The sequence below is a fragment of the Propithecus coquereli genome, unplaced genomic scaffold, assembly GCF_000956105.1.
Source record: "Propithecus coquereli isolate 6110/MARCELLA unplaced genomic scaffold, Pcoq_1.0 Scaffold109, whole genome shotgun sequence".
Taxonomy (NCBI): domain Eukaryota; kingdom Metazoa; phylum Chordata; class Mammalia; order Primates; family Indriidae; genus Propithecus; species Propithecus coquereli.
Genome location: NW_012134858.1, coordinates 1,519,271 through 1,530,981, shown reverse-complemented (window position 1 = coordinate 1,530,981; position 11,711 = coordinate 1,519,271). Strand labels below are relative to the sequence as shown.

The 11,711-nt window shown below is 33.3% G+C and overlaps 1 protein-coding gene across 3 annotated transcripts in view; it reads right to left on the bottom strand.

Annotated features, from left to right (window-relative positions):
- NRG3 (neuregulin 3) overlaps positions 1-11,711 on the bottom strand; it is a 1,286,298-nt gene that overhangs the window by 462,918 nt on the left and 811,669 nt on the right. The window lies entirely within an intron of this gene.

Here is an 11,711-nt window from a genome sequence, read left to right as displayed (position 1 = left end):
ATGTCAATACTTCTGAATATTTCACAAAGTACATGTTGAACGGCAGTCTCTCAAAGACTAACTGGGAAGCAAGTCTTAAAAAATGTTTAATTCTAATTAGATGCAAGAATTTTCTTGTTTGTAATATACTGAACAACTATGTCAGTAATAGATATTAAATCCCGCTTCTCAAACTACTGGACTAAAACTCTGTGATCTAAATAGCTATAAAAATTTTTTGAGGATCTAGAATCACACTCACTGTAGAAAACAAACTCATTTTATATTCTAAGGATATTTCTAATGCTTCATGCTTCACGGCTACACAACATTTCCTGCAGCACCCAGTGACCCTCCAGAACTTTTGGAGGAAAAAACATATTTTAGAACATTAATACATATTTTCAATGTCAAACTTTCAAGCCGAGAGATGCAGACTTATCTGTACTGTATACATATTTCAAATGCACATTACAAAAATATGATGGTGGAAAAATCTTGCAGCAAATCTAAGAATAAAGTTCTGAGGGAACTTGAGAAACTCCAATACTTCATAAATAAAAACAGTATATCTCGTAAAATGTTAGATATTTTTAAAAAGAAAAAAAGACATTTATGTTAAACTGGGCAGAGAAAAAGTTTCACTGATACCAATTTTGAGAATTTTCAGAATCCATGGCATTATTATTCATGATGAATTGGTGTCAAGTATTTTTTCACTAATTCAAACAACATTTGTATATTGTTAGAAATAAGATCCTGTTATTTTGGGGATTTAGAATAAGAAACACATTTATTTTAAGTTTAATATCAGTTTTATTTTTACTGAATTTATCTATAACTATAGATCTGTACTATTTTTAAAAAAAGGAAAGAAAGAAAAGAGAAGGAGGGAAGGAAGGAAGGCAATGTTAAGAATTTTAAAAGACAAATCCATTTCAGTTGAAAACGCACTGCAATCTCAGGACAAATTACTACTCAATACGATACAAAATATCTTTGAAACCATCAGCCAATATGACAATTAAAGCATGTTTATTATTTACTCTGCAGATGACATAGTAAAATAGGCATTTTTCTATATGAATGGGAATTTATTTTTTTATTTTAATTTTTTTATTTTTAATAGAGACAGGGTCTCGCTCTTGCTCAGGCTGGTCTCGAAACTCCCAAGAGTGCTAGAATTACAGGCGTGAGACACTGTGCCCTCCCCAAATTGATGGGAATTTAAAGTAGAATATTCTTTCTGGATAGCAACTTCACAATATATATTTATAATCATTAAAAAATATTTTTGTCCCAGTAGTTCTCTTATTCAAAGATATATGTTCAAAAAATTATTGAGTTATAAACAAATATATATTAATTGTTTCAAAAATATAGATTTGGTTAAAATATCTGTCCTTCCTCATAATGGAATACAATATGATCATCAGAAACCATACATTCATTTAGACTGAGCAAAATTTCTCTGTCTTTTCTTGTCAAGATGTATACTTTGAATGACATTCAGATCAAATTCATTCACAACTTCCAGAATGAGACATAGATCTTTCTCTCTCACACAAGAAAGTAAAAAGAAAATAAATAAGGGTGACTTTGTATGACCAACTGTGAATCTTCTAGAATTTCTGAAATGGTAAGTCATTCCTAATTTCTGTGCATTAAGCATTCTGGGTATGAAATTATGTGGCACTTAACTCCTAGCCGAGGGTCCTTTAATTTGCTTGGCACTAGGTCAAGAATGAGGATTGAGCCCATTATTTTAAAACACGTAAAGATGCTGCTCACACTATTTCATGAAAAAGTCAACTACAAAGCAGTATTTCCAGTGCGATTCCTGTTCTATTTTTTTTTTTTTAGGAATTATACTCTAATGCATTAAATACAATAGAATTGAGGGATGTTGAAATGTGGTAACAGGCAGAATGGTTCCCCTGAAGATATCCACACCATAATATCGTCAATGTGTGTGAATGTTGCCTTATGGGACAAAAGATACACTGCAGATATAACTAATGGATGTTAAAGTAGAGAAATTATCCAAATTGCTCCAATCCAGTCACTTAAAAGTCTAGTCTCTTGCTCTGACTGAAGGCAGAATAGATACAGCAGCAGCAGTTAGAGAGATCCAAGTGTGAGGAAGACCTGGAGCCCCAATTGCTGGTTTAAAGATGGAAGGATGTTGCTGAGTGGTACTCCATGTTTTATATATACATACATACCATATTTTATTAATCCACTCATGTATTGATGGGCACTTGGGTTGTTTGAACATCTTTGTATTTATGAATAATTAATACCTCTTATATTATCCTGGATGGAGCTAGAGTCCATTCTTTGAAGTGAAGTATCACAAGAATAGAAAAACAAGCACCACATGTACTCACCATCAAATTGGTGCTCAACAAATAACTGGTCAACACTTATGTGTACACATGGAAGTAACATTCATCGGGTGCCGGGCAGGTGGGAGGCGGGTGGAGGAGATGGGTAAACTCATGTGGAACGCACTGTCTGGGGGATGGGCACACTTGTAGCTCTGGCTTGAACATTGTAAAGGCAATATATGTAACCAACATGTTTGTACCCCCATAATATCCTGAAATTTAAAAAAAAATTTAAAGAAAAGATGGAAGGATAAAATGATGAGGAACACAGGGGACCTGAATGGGCTCAGAGAGGCTGGGCTGTGAGACTCAAGTAGACAAACCAGTAAAGCCACCCAGATCTCTGGCCTAGGGCTATGAAGTAACAAATAAGTTTTATTTTAAGCTGCTAAATTTGTGGTAATTTGTTGTGGTAAGAATAGAAAACTAATACTGTATGTAGGAGTTGTGGGATGAAGTTAATTCTATTTTCTTCTTTAGCCTTTTGACTTTTCTAAATTTATAATGAGTTAAAAATAAATTTTTAATGTAGTTATATTATATTGGATTTTTGTTGAGATAAAATTTAATATAATCATGGAAATTCCATTACCAGATCTGTTATGATGTTTAGCACATGAGTTTTCCAACTAATTTTTTTCCAATTTGCTATTGTTTCTGGAAAACACAATCCATTGGCACAATATAACCTTTCAATGTTTAAATATAAAGTCGCTTCATAATTTTCCCAATTGATTGGCACCAATATTCTGCTACAAAACATAACACTCCAGCAGTTTTTTTTTTTTTTTTTTTTTTTTTTTGAGACAGAGTCTCACTGTGTTGCCCGGGCTAGAGTGCAGTGGCGTCCTAGCTCACAGCAACCTCAAACTCCTGGGCTCAAGCAATCCTTCTGCCTCAGCCTCCCGAGTACCTGGGACTACAGGCATGAGCCACCGTGCCCGGCCTCCAGCTGTTTTATGTAGAAAAGGTAAACAGTTTCTTAGAGTATACTGTAGTCCTGAAAGACAGTGCTAAATATACCCCTGGGATTTGCCTAGAGGAGATGCTGAGTTTGATGAAGCCACATAGAAATCAGTGCTAATCAAAATCTGGACCATAGATTGGCACTCTTTGAATGGCATTGTACTCAATTGTCATGGATAGAATCACAGTATTTTCCCATTGAATACAAAATTATTACAAATGAAAGCCAAGGAAATAATGAAGCTTATTATAGAGGTTTTTGAATAGGTCATTTTGGTTCTTCAAATCTTATTTCTCCACATACTTTCAAAGTTGGCTTCCTTTTCTAACATCATAAATTTGTAAATCACATGTGGTAAATTCTCAGTACAAAAGAAATTATGAGATCTTTTCACAAGAAAGGAGGGAGGCATTATGTTATATTAATGTACAGTAATTTTTTCTTATTAATTAAAATCTAGAGCACTACCAGGGTAGGAACACTTAAACTATAACTGACAAATTGCTCAAGGTTCTGTAGGGACAAGCTTGAGAGTTAAAAAGACCAGGGAGGCCCAGTCTTGAGGGGGAGGGAGGATATACTTTTTAAGAAAAATTCTGAGGTGCTTCTAGTAGGGGGAGGGGAAAAGTAGCTATTATAACATATACCACTGCATTCCATTATTCTTAACAAAGCCTGCTCTTAAGGAAACTATTTTAAATACCAGAGCCTACCTGACCTGCAGGAAGAGACACATCAAACTCCAATTTCCTATAGCCTTCCTGTCCCACCTAAAAGTAGGGAGAAATTGAGAATTACTTGTGGAGGTGACAGCCCAGGACACAGGGCTCACTTAAAAGCTGAAACTAATCATAGAATTATGGAATGCTTTGCCTCGTCCTATGCTTTACTGCCACATCAATAAAGCTCTTATACAACAGGGGAGACAAAACCAAGGAAATATCTGAAATGATAATAATTAGGAATGTCCTCCAAATTACTGATAGATACCAAACCACATATCCAAGAAGCTCAGAGAACACCAATAAGGATAAACATAAACAAATAAAGAAATATATACCTGGACCTATCATATTCAAACTGCAGAAAATCAAAGACAAGGAGAAAATCTTGAGAAAAGCAAGAGTAAATATAACTTACCTATGAAGGAGTAAGTGTAAGTATTACATTTAAATTTATCTTCAGAAATCATATGAGAAAGAATTTAAAGTGTTGAAAACAAAAACAAAATACTCCAGCCTAGATTCTGTATCCAGTGAAATTATTCTTCAGAAGTGACATCTTTAAAAGTTAATACTTTCTCAGACTAATAAAAATTCAGAAATTTTTTGCCAGTAGACCTGTCTTACAAAAATATCAAAAGAAATTATTAGAAAGAACGAAAATGATTTAGATCAGACATTCAGATCTATATAAAGGAAGTGAATTAGAGATTTATAAATGAAGGTAAAATAAAATATTTTATTTTTTATTCTTAATTGATCTAACAGATTAAATTTTGTTCAAAATAATAATAGCAACAAAATATTTGGTGATTCCAGCTTATGTATACGTGAAATAAATGACCATAATGTTATAAGGGCTAGGAAGAAGGAATTGGGACTACTCTGTCATAAAACAAGAAATGGAATAGTGTTATTTTAAAGAGGACTTGGATTGATTGTAAATATATATTGCAAACTCAAAGGCAAACACTGAAAAATAAAAGTAAAAAAAGGAAGCATAATTGACATTCTAAGAGAGGATAAAAAATGAACTCAATTATGAGCATTAGTAATGCCCAAGTAAAAACAGAGAAAGCAGAAGAGTGGAAGACAAAACAGAAATAAAGAAAGAACAAGAAAAGAACAAGGGTAGTATTGCATCAGTGTGAATTTTTGATTCTGATGGATATGCTGGAAATGTACTCATTAGGAGAATGTCCTTGTTTTTAGGACATACACTGTGAAGAATTTAGGGGCAGGGGCCATAATGTCCACAACTTACAAATGCCTCAGAAAATTTACAAATAAACATGTCTGTGTATGCATCACCAAAAAAAAAAAAAAGTAAAGAACAAGGCAATGAAAAGAAAACAGTAACAAATACAGTAGATATCAATCCATCTATATCAACAATCATTTAAATATCAATGTTATCAATGAATCAATTAAAAGACTGTCAGAGTGGTGAATATAGGACCCAATTATATGTTGTCTATAAGAAATCCACTTTATAATGACACAGATAAAGTAAGTAAAGGAATAGAGAAAGGTATACCATGTTAACTCCAATAGAAAGAAAGCTGGAGTAGCTATATTATTAAAATTTCCAATCAAGCTAACTTTAGAACAAAGAAAATTAGGAGGGATAAAGAGGGACACTGCATAATGATGAAGGTGTAAAGTCCCCAAGAAGACATACAATCCTTGGGGTGTATGTATCAAACAACAGAGTGTCAAAATACACAAGGCTAAAACTGATAGAATTGCAAGGAAAAATGCTTGAACCCACTATTACAGTTGAAGATTTCAATGATACACTAACAGTAACTGACAGATCTAGCAGGTGGTTGATCAGTAAGGGCATATTTTAAACGAACAGTAACATCAATCAATTAGATGTAATTGACATCTATAGAATACTTCATCCAACCACAGCAGAATATACATTCTTTTAAAGATAGCACGGCACATTCACCAAGATAAATCACTTTCTGGGTCATAAAACACACCTTTACAAATTTAAAAGAACAGAAATTATGCAAAGTATAGTCTCAGACTACAATGAAATTAAACCGAAAATCAGTAATAGAAAGATATATGAAAAACCTCTAAATTTTGAAAAATTAAATAACACGAGTCAAACACACTTCTAAATAACACAAGTCAAATAAGAAGTCTCAAAACAAATTTTAAAAATATTTTGAACTAAATAAAATGTGCCTTATAAAAAGTTATGGGATTCAATGAAGGCAGTGCTTAGAGGTAAACTTATAGCATTTCATGTATATTTTAGAAAAGAAGAAAACCTAAAATCAGTAATATAAGATCATGCTTTAGAAAACTAAGAAAAAAACCCCAGCATATTAAATCCAAAGTACGCTGAAGAAAAGGCATACTAAAAATTAGAGAAGTCAATGAAATTGACAACATGAAATCAAGAGAGAAAATCAATGAAACCAAAATCTGGTTCTTTGAAAAGATTGATAAAAGTGATAAACCTTTAGCCAGTTTAACTAAGATAAAAAAAGAGATGATAACTAATAGCAAAAATGAAAGGGAGGACATAAGTATGATCCCAAGAATACTAAAATGATAATAAAAAAGCATTGTGAACAATTCTATGCCAAAACTCACTCACACAAGAAGAAATAGATAATTGAAATATGCCTATATCGTTCACAGGAATTTAATCAATGATTAATAACCTCCAAAGCAGAAAGCACCAGACCCACATGGATTCACTGGTGAATTTTACCAAATATTTAACGAACAAATATAAATTGAAAAAATGTCAATTGAAGAAATACCAATTTAAGGAAGAAATACCAATTTTCTATACTCTCTTTCAAAAAGTAGAAGCAGAAGGAACACATACTCATGCATTCTATGGGGGCAGCATAACCCTAATACCAAAACCAAACAAAGACATCACAAGAACGGAAAAGTACAGACCAATATTTCTTATGAATATAAAAAGATACTCAAAAATATTAACAATTTGAACCCACAGTATAAAAAATAATTTTATACTGCAAAAGTGGGATTTATTGTAGGTTTTCAAGACTGGTTCAACATTCAAAAAATCTATTAAGGTAATCCATCACATCAAGAGGCTAAATTTAAAAATCTTAAGACATCAATAGATGCAGAAAGAGCAACTGACGAAATCCAACATCCATTCATGATAAAAACTCTTAGAAAACTATGAATAGAGGAGAACTTCTCAAACTGGTAAAGAATACCTAACAAAATACAGTTAACACCACATTTTTTTTCAAACTATTAAGGGGGTACAGATATTTTTGATACATGGCTCAAGTCAGGGCTATAAATGTGTCCATCATTTGAATAGTGTTCATTGGACCTATTAGATTGGGTTTTGCCCCCTCCCTTCCTTACCCACCTCACATCCCCACTTGATTTCCAATGACTTTTACTTCCCTGTGCAGCTGTGTGTCCATCTGTTAGTTCCAGTTTATTAGAGAGTACACGTGGTATTTGTTTTTCCATTCTAAAGATACTTCGCTCAGGATAATGCAAAAGGTATTAATTCATCCTTTTTATGGCTGAGTAGTACTCCATGGTATACAGATACCACATTTTGTTAATCCACTCATGAACTGATGGGCACTTGGGGTGATTCCACATCTCTGCTATTGTGAATTGTGTTGCAATAAACTTTCAAGTACAGGTGTGTTTTGGATAAAATGATTTCTATTGGTTTGGGTAGAGACGCAGTAGTGGGATTTCTGGATCGAATGGTAGGTCTGCTTTTAGTTCTGTGAGAAATCTCCATATTGTTTTCCATAGAGGTTGTACTAATTTGCAGTCTCACCAACAGTGTATAAGCATTCCTTTCTATCTGCATCTGTGCCAGCATCTGTTGTTTTTGAGCTTTTTAATAAAAACCATTCTAACAGGAGTAAGGTATTATCTCATTGTGGTTTTAATTTGAATCTCCCTGCTGGTCAGTGATGTTGAGCATTTTTTCATCTGTTTGTTGACCATTTGTCTATCTTCTTTTGAAAAACTTCCGTTCATGTCTTTTGTCCACTTTTTAATGCAGTTGTTTGTTTTCTTCTTTCTGATTTGTTTGATTTTTATAGAGTCTAGATATTAGCCCTTTATTGGATGTATTTGCAAATATTTTCTTACATTCTGTAGGTTGCCTATTTGCTCTGTTAATTATTTACTTAGCTGTGCAGAATGTTTTTAATTTAATCAAGTCCTATTTATTTACTTTTGATGCTGCTGTAATTGCCATTGGGTTCTTAATCATGAATTTTTGGCCTAGACTGATGTCTAGAAGAGTTATTTCTACATTTTCTTGTAGAATTGTTTTGGTTTCATGCCTTACATTTAAGTCTTTTATCCATCTTGAATTAATTTTTGTGAGTGGTGAGAAACAGGGGTCTTGTTTCATTCTTCTTTCTACATGTGGCTATCCAAATTTTCCAACACTAGTTATTGAATATGGCTTCTTTGCCCTAGTGTGAATTGTTGTCTGCTTTGTCAAAGATCAGTTGGTTGTATGTAGATGGTTTTATATCTGGGTTCTCTATTCTGTTCCACTGGTCTTTGTCTCAATTTTTGTACCAATACATGCTGTTTGGGTTACTATAGCCTTGTAGTATAGTTTAAAGTCTGGTAATGTGATGCCTCCAGATTTTCTTTCTTTCTTTTTTTTTTTTTTTTTGCTAAAAATTTCTTTGGCAATTCAGGCTCTTCTCTGGTTCCAGAGTGTAGACTTATTTTTTCTAGATCTGTGAAATATGCCATTGGTATTTTGATGGGGATTGCACTGAATCTGTAAATCACTTTGGGTAGTATGAATATTTTAATAATGTTTATTCTACCAATCAATGAGCATGACATGTTTCTGCATTTGTTTGTGTCATCTGCAATTTATTTTCTCAGTGTTTCAGAGTTCTCATTGTAGAGAGATCTTTCACCCCTTTGTGTAAGTATATCCCTAAGTATTTTATTTTCTTTGTAGCTATTGTGAATGGTATTATGTCTTTGATTTGACTCTCAGTTTGACTGTTACTGGTATATAGAAATGCTACTGATTTGTGTTCATTGATTTTGTAACCTGAGACTTTGCTGGATTTATTTATCAATTCCAAGAGACTCTCTTGGTGGAATCTTTGGGGCTTTCTACATACAAGATCATATCATCAGCAAAAAGCGATAGTTTGACCTCTTTCCCGATTTGGATACCCTTAATTTTTTTATCTTGCCTGATTGCTCTGGCTAGGACTTCTAGAACTATGTTGAATAGGAGTGGTGACAGTGGACACCTTATCTTATTCCAGTTCTTAGTGGGAATGCTTTCAGCTTTTCCCCATTCAGTAGGATGTTGACTGTGGGTTTGTCATATATGGCTTTTATAATTTTGAGATATATTCCTTCTATGCCTAGTATTTTGAGAGTTTTTATCATGAAACGGTGCTGTATTATGTCAAATGCTTTTTCTGCATCTATTGGAACGATCATATGGTCTATGTTTTTGCTTCTGTTTATGTGGTGAATTACATTTATTGATTTACGTATGTTGAACCATTGTTGTATCCCTGGGATGAAACCCACTTGGTTATGGTGCCTTATTTTTTTTGATGCATTGTTGATTTCAGTTTGCTAGTATTTTATTGAGAATTCTTGCATCTATATTCATGAGGGATATTGGTCTGTAGTTTTCTTTTTTTTGTTGCATCCTTTCCTGGCTTTGGTATCAAGGTTATACTGGCTTTGTACCATAAGTTGAGGAGGATTTCCTCCTTTTCAATGTTATGGAATAATTTCTGCAGTATGGGTACCAGTTCTTCTTTTTAGGTTTGGTAGAATTCAGTTGTGAATGCATGTGGTCTGGGGCTTTTTTGTTGTTGATATTGGAAATTTTTTTTATTACTGCTTCAATCTCACTGTTCATTTTTGGTGTGTTCAGGAATTCTATTTCCTCCTGATTAAGTCTTGGAAGGTTGTGTTTTTCCAGGAATTTGTCCATTTCCTCTATCTTTTCCAGTTTATGTGTACAGAGATTTTCATAGTATTCATGAACCCTGGTTTGTATTTCTGTGCCATTAGTGGTAATATCTCCTTTTTCATTTCTGATTTAGCTTATTTGCATCCTTTCTCTTCTATTCCTGGTTAATCAATTTTTTAAAATCTTTTCAAAGAACCAACTTTTTGTCTCACTGATCTTTTGTATTATTTTATTGTTTTCCATTTCATTTAGTTCTGCTTTGATCTTTGTTATTTGTTTTCTTCTGCTCGATTTGGGTTTGGTGTGTTCTTCCTTTCCTAGTTGCTTGAGATGTGACATTATTAGGTTTTTAATTTGTGATCTTTCTGACTTATGGACGTGGGCATTTAAGGCTAAGAATTTTCCCCTTAGGGAATGCTTTGGCTGGGTCCCATTGATTTTGATAGCTTGTGTCACCTTTGTTGTTCCATTTAAGGAATCTTTTGATTTCCATCTTAATTTCATTATTGATGCAATAATCATTCACCAGCAGGTTGTTTAATTTCCATGACTTTGTGTAGAATTTGGTGTTCCTCTTGGAATTGATTAATAGTTTTAATCCACTGTGGTCTGAGAAGATGCATGGTATCATTCTCTAAGATTGATCATATCTCAGTCCACGAAACATGTCTCCACAAATGTTAAAAAGTCAAAATCATACAGCTAATATCATATTTAATGATGAAAGAAACTAGATGCTTCCTCACTAAGATCAGGAGGAAGGCAAGGATATCTGCTTTCATGACTCCTATTCAACACGTACTGGTCATAGCTAATAGAATGTTACAAGAAAAGAAAAGAAACTGTGAACATGTTGGGAAGAAAAATAAAACTGCTTGTGTTGTAGATGGCATGATTGTCTATGTAGAAATCCCAAAGAATCAACAACAACAAAAAACTCCTGAAACTAATAAGCATTTATCACAAGGATACAAAGTTAATATACAAAAGATAACTGCTTTCTTATATACTAACACTAAACAATTGGCATTTGAAATAAAAGCACAATGCCATTTGCACCAGCTCCATAAAGAAGAAAAAAAGAAATAAATTTACCTGTGAATATTCAGTTGTTCCAGTACCATTTATTGAAAAGATTACAATTTCTTCATTGGATAATGTTTGTTCCTTTGTCAAAGATCAGTTGACTATAGTTCTGTGGGTCTACTTCTGGGTTTTCTATTCTGTTTTATTGATCTATTTGTCTATTCTTCCGCCAATACATCTCTATCAATATACTATCTCGATTACTGTAGCTTTACAGTATATCTTGAAGTCAAGTAGTATCAGTGTAATTCAGGAATGACACTGCTTGGTATTTTTCTGAATGAGTTTGAAACTGTCCACACAAAAATCTGCACAAAAATGCGCACATGTATAGCAGCTTTATTCATAATGGCCAAAATGTGGAAGTAACCAAGATGTCCTTCAATAGGTGAAAGGATAAACAAACTGTGGTACAGAGATATAAAGGAATATTATTCAGTGATAAGAAGAAATGAGCTATCAAACCATGAAAAGATATGGAGGAAACTTAAATGCCTATTAAGTGAAGAAAGCCAGTATGAGAAGGCTTTTTAAACTGTATAATTCCAACTGTATGACATTCTGGGGAAAAAAAAAAAACTATTTAGATAGTAAAATATCCG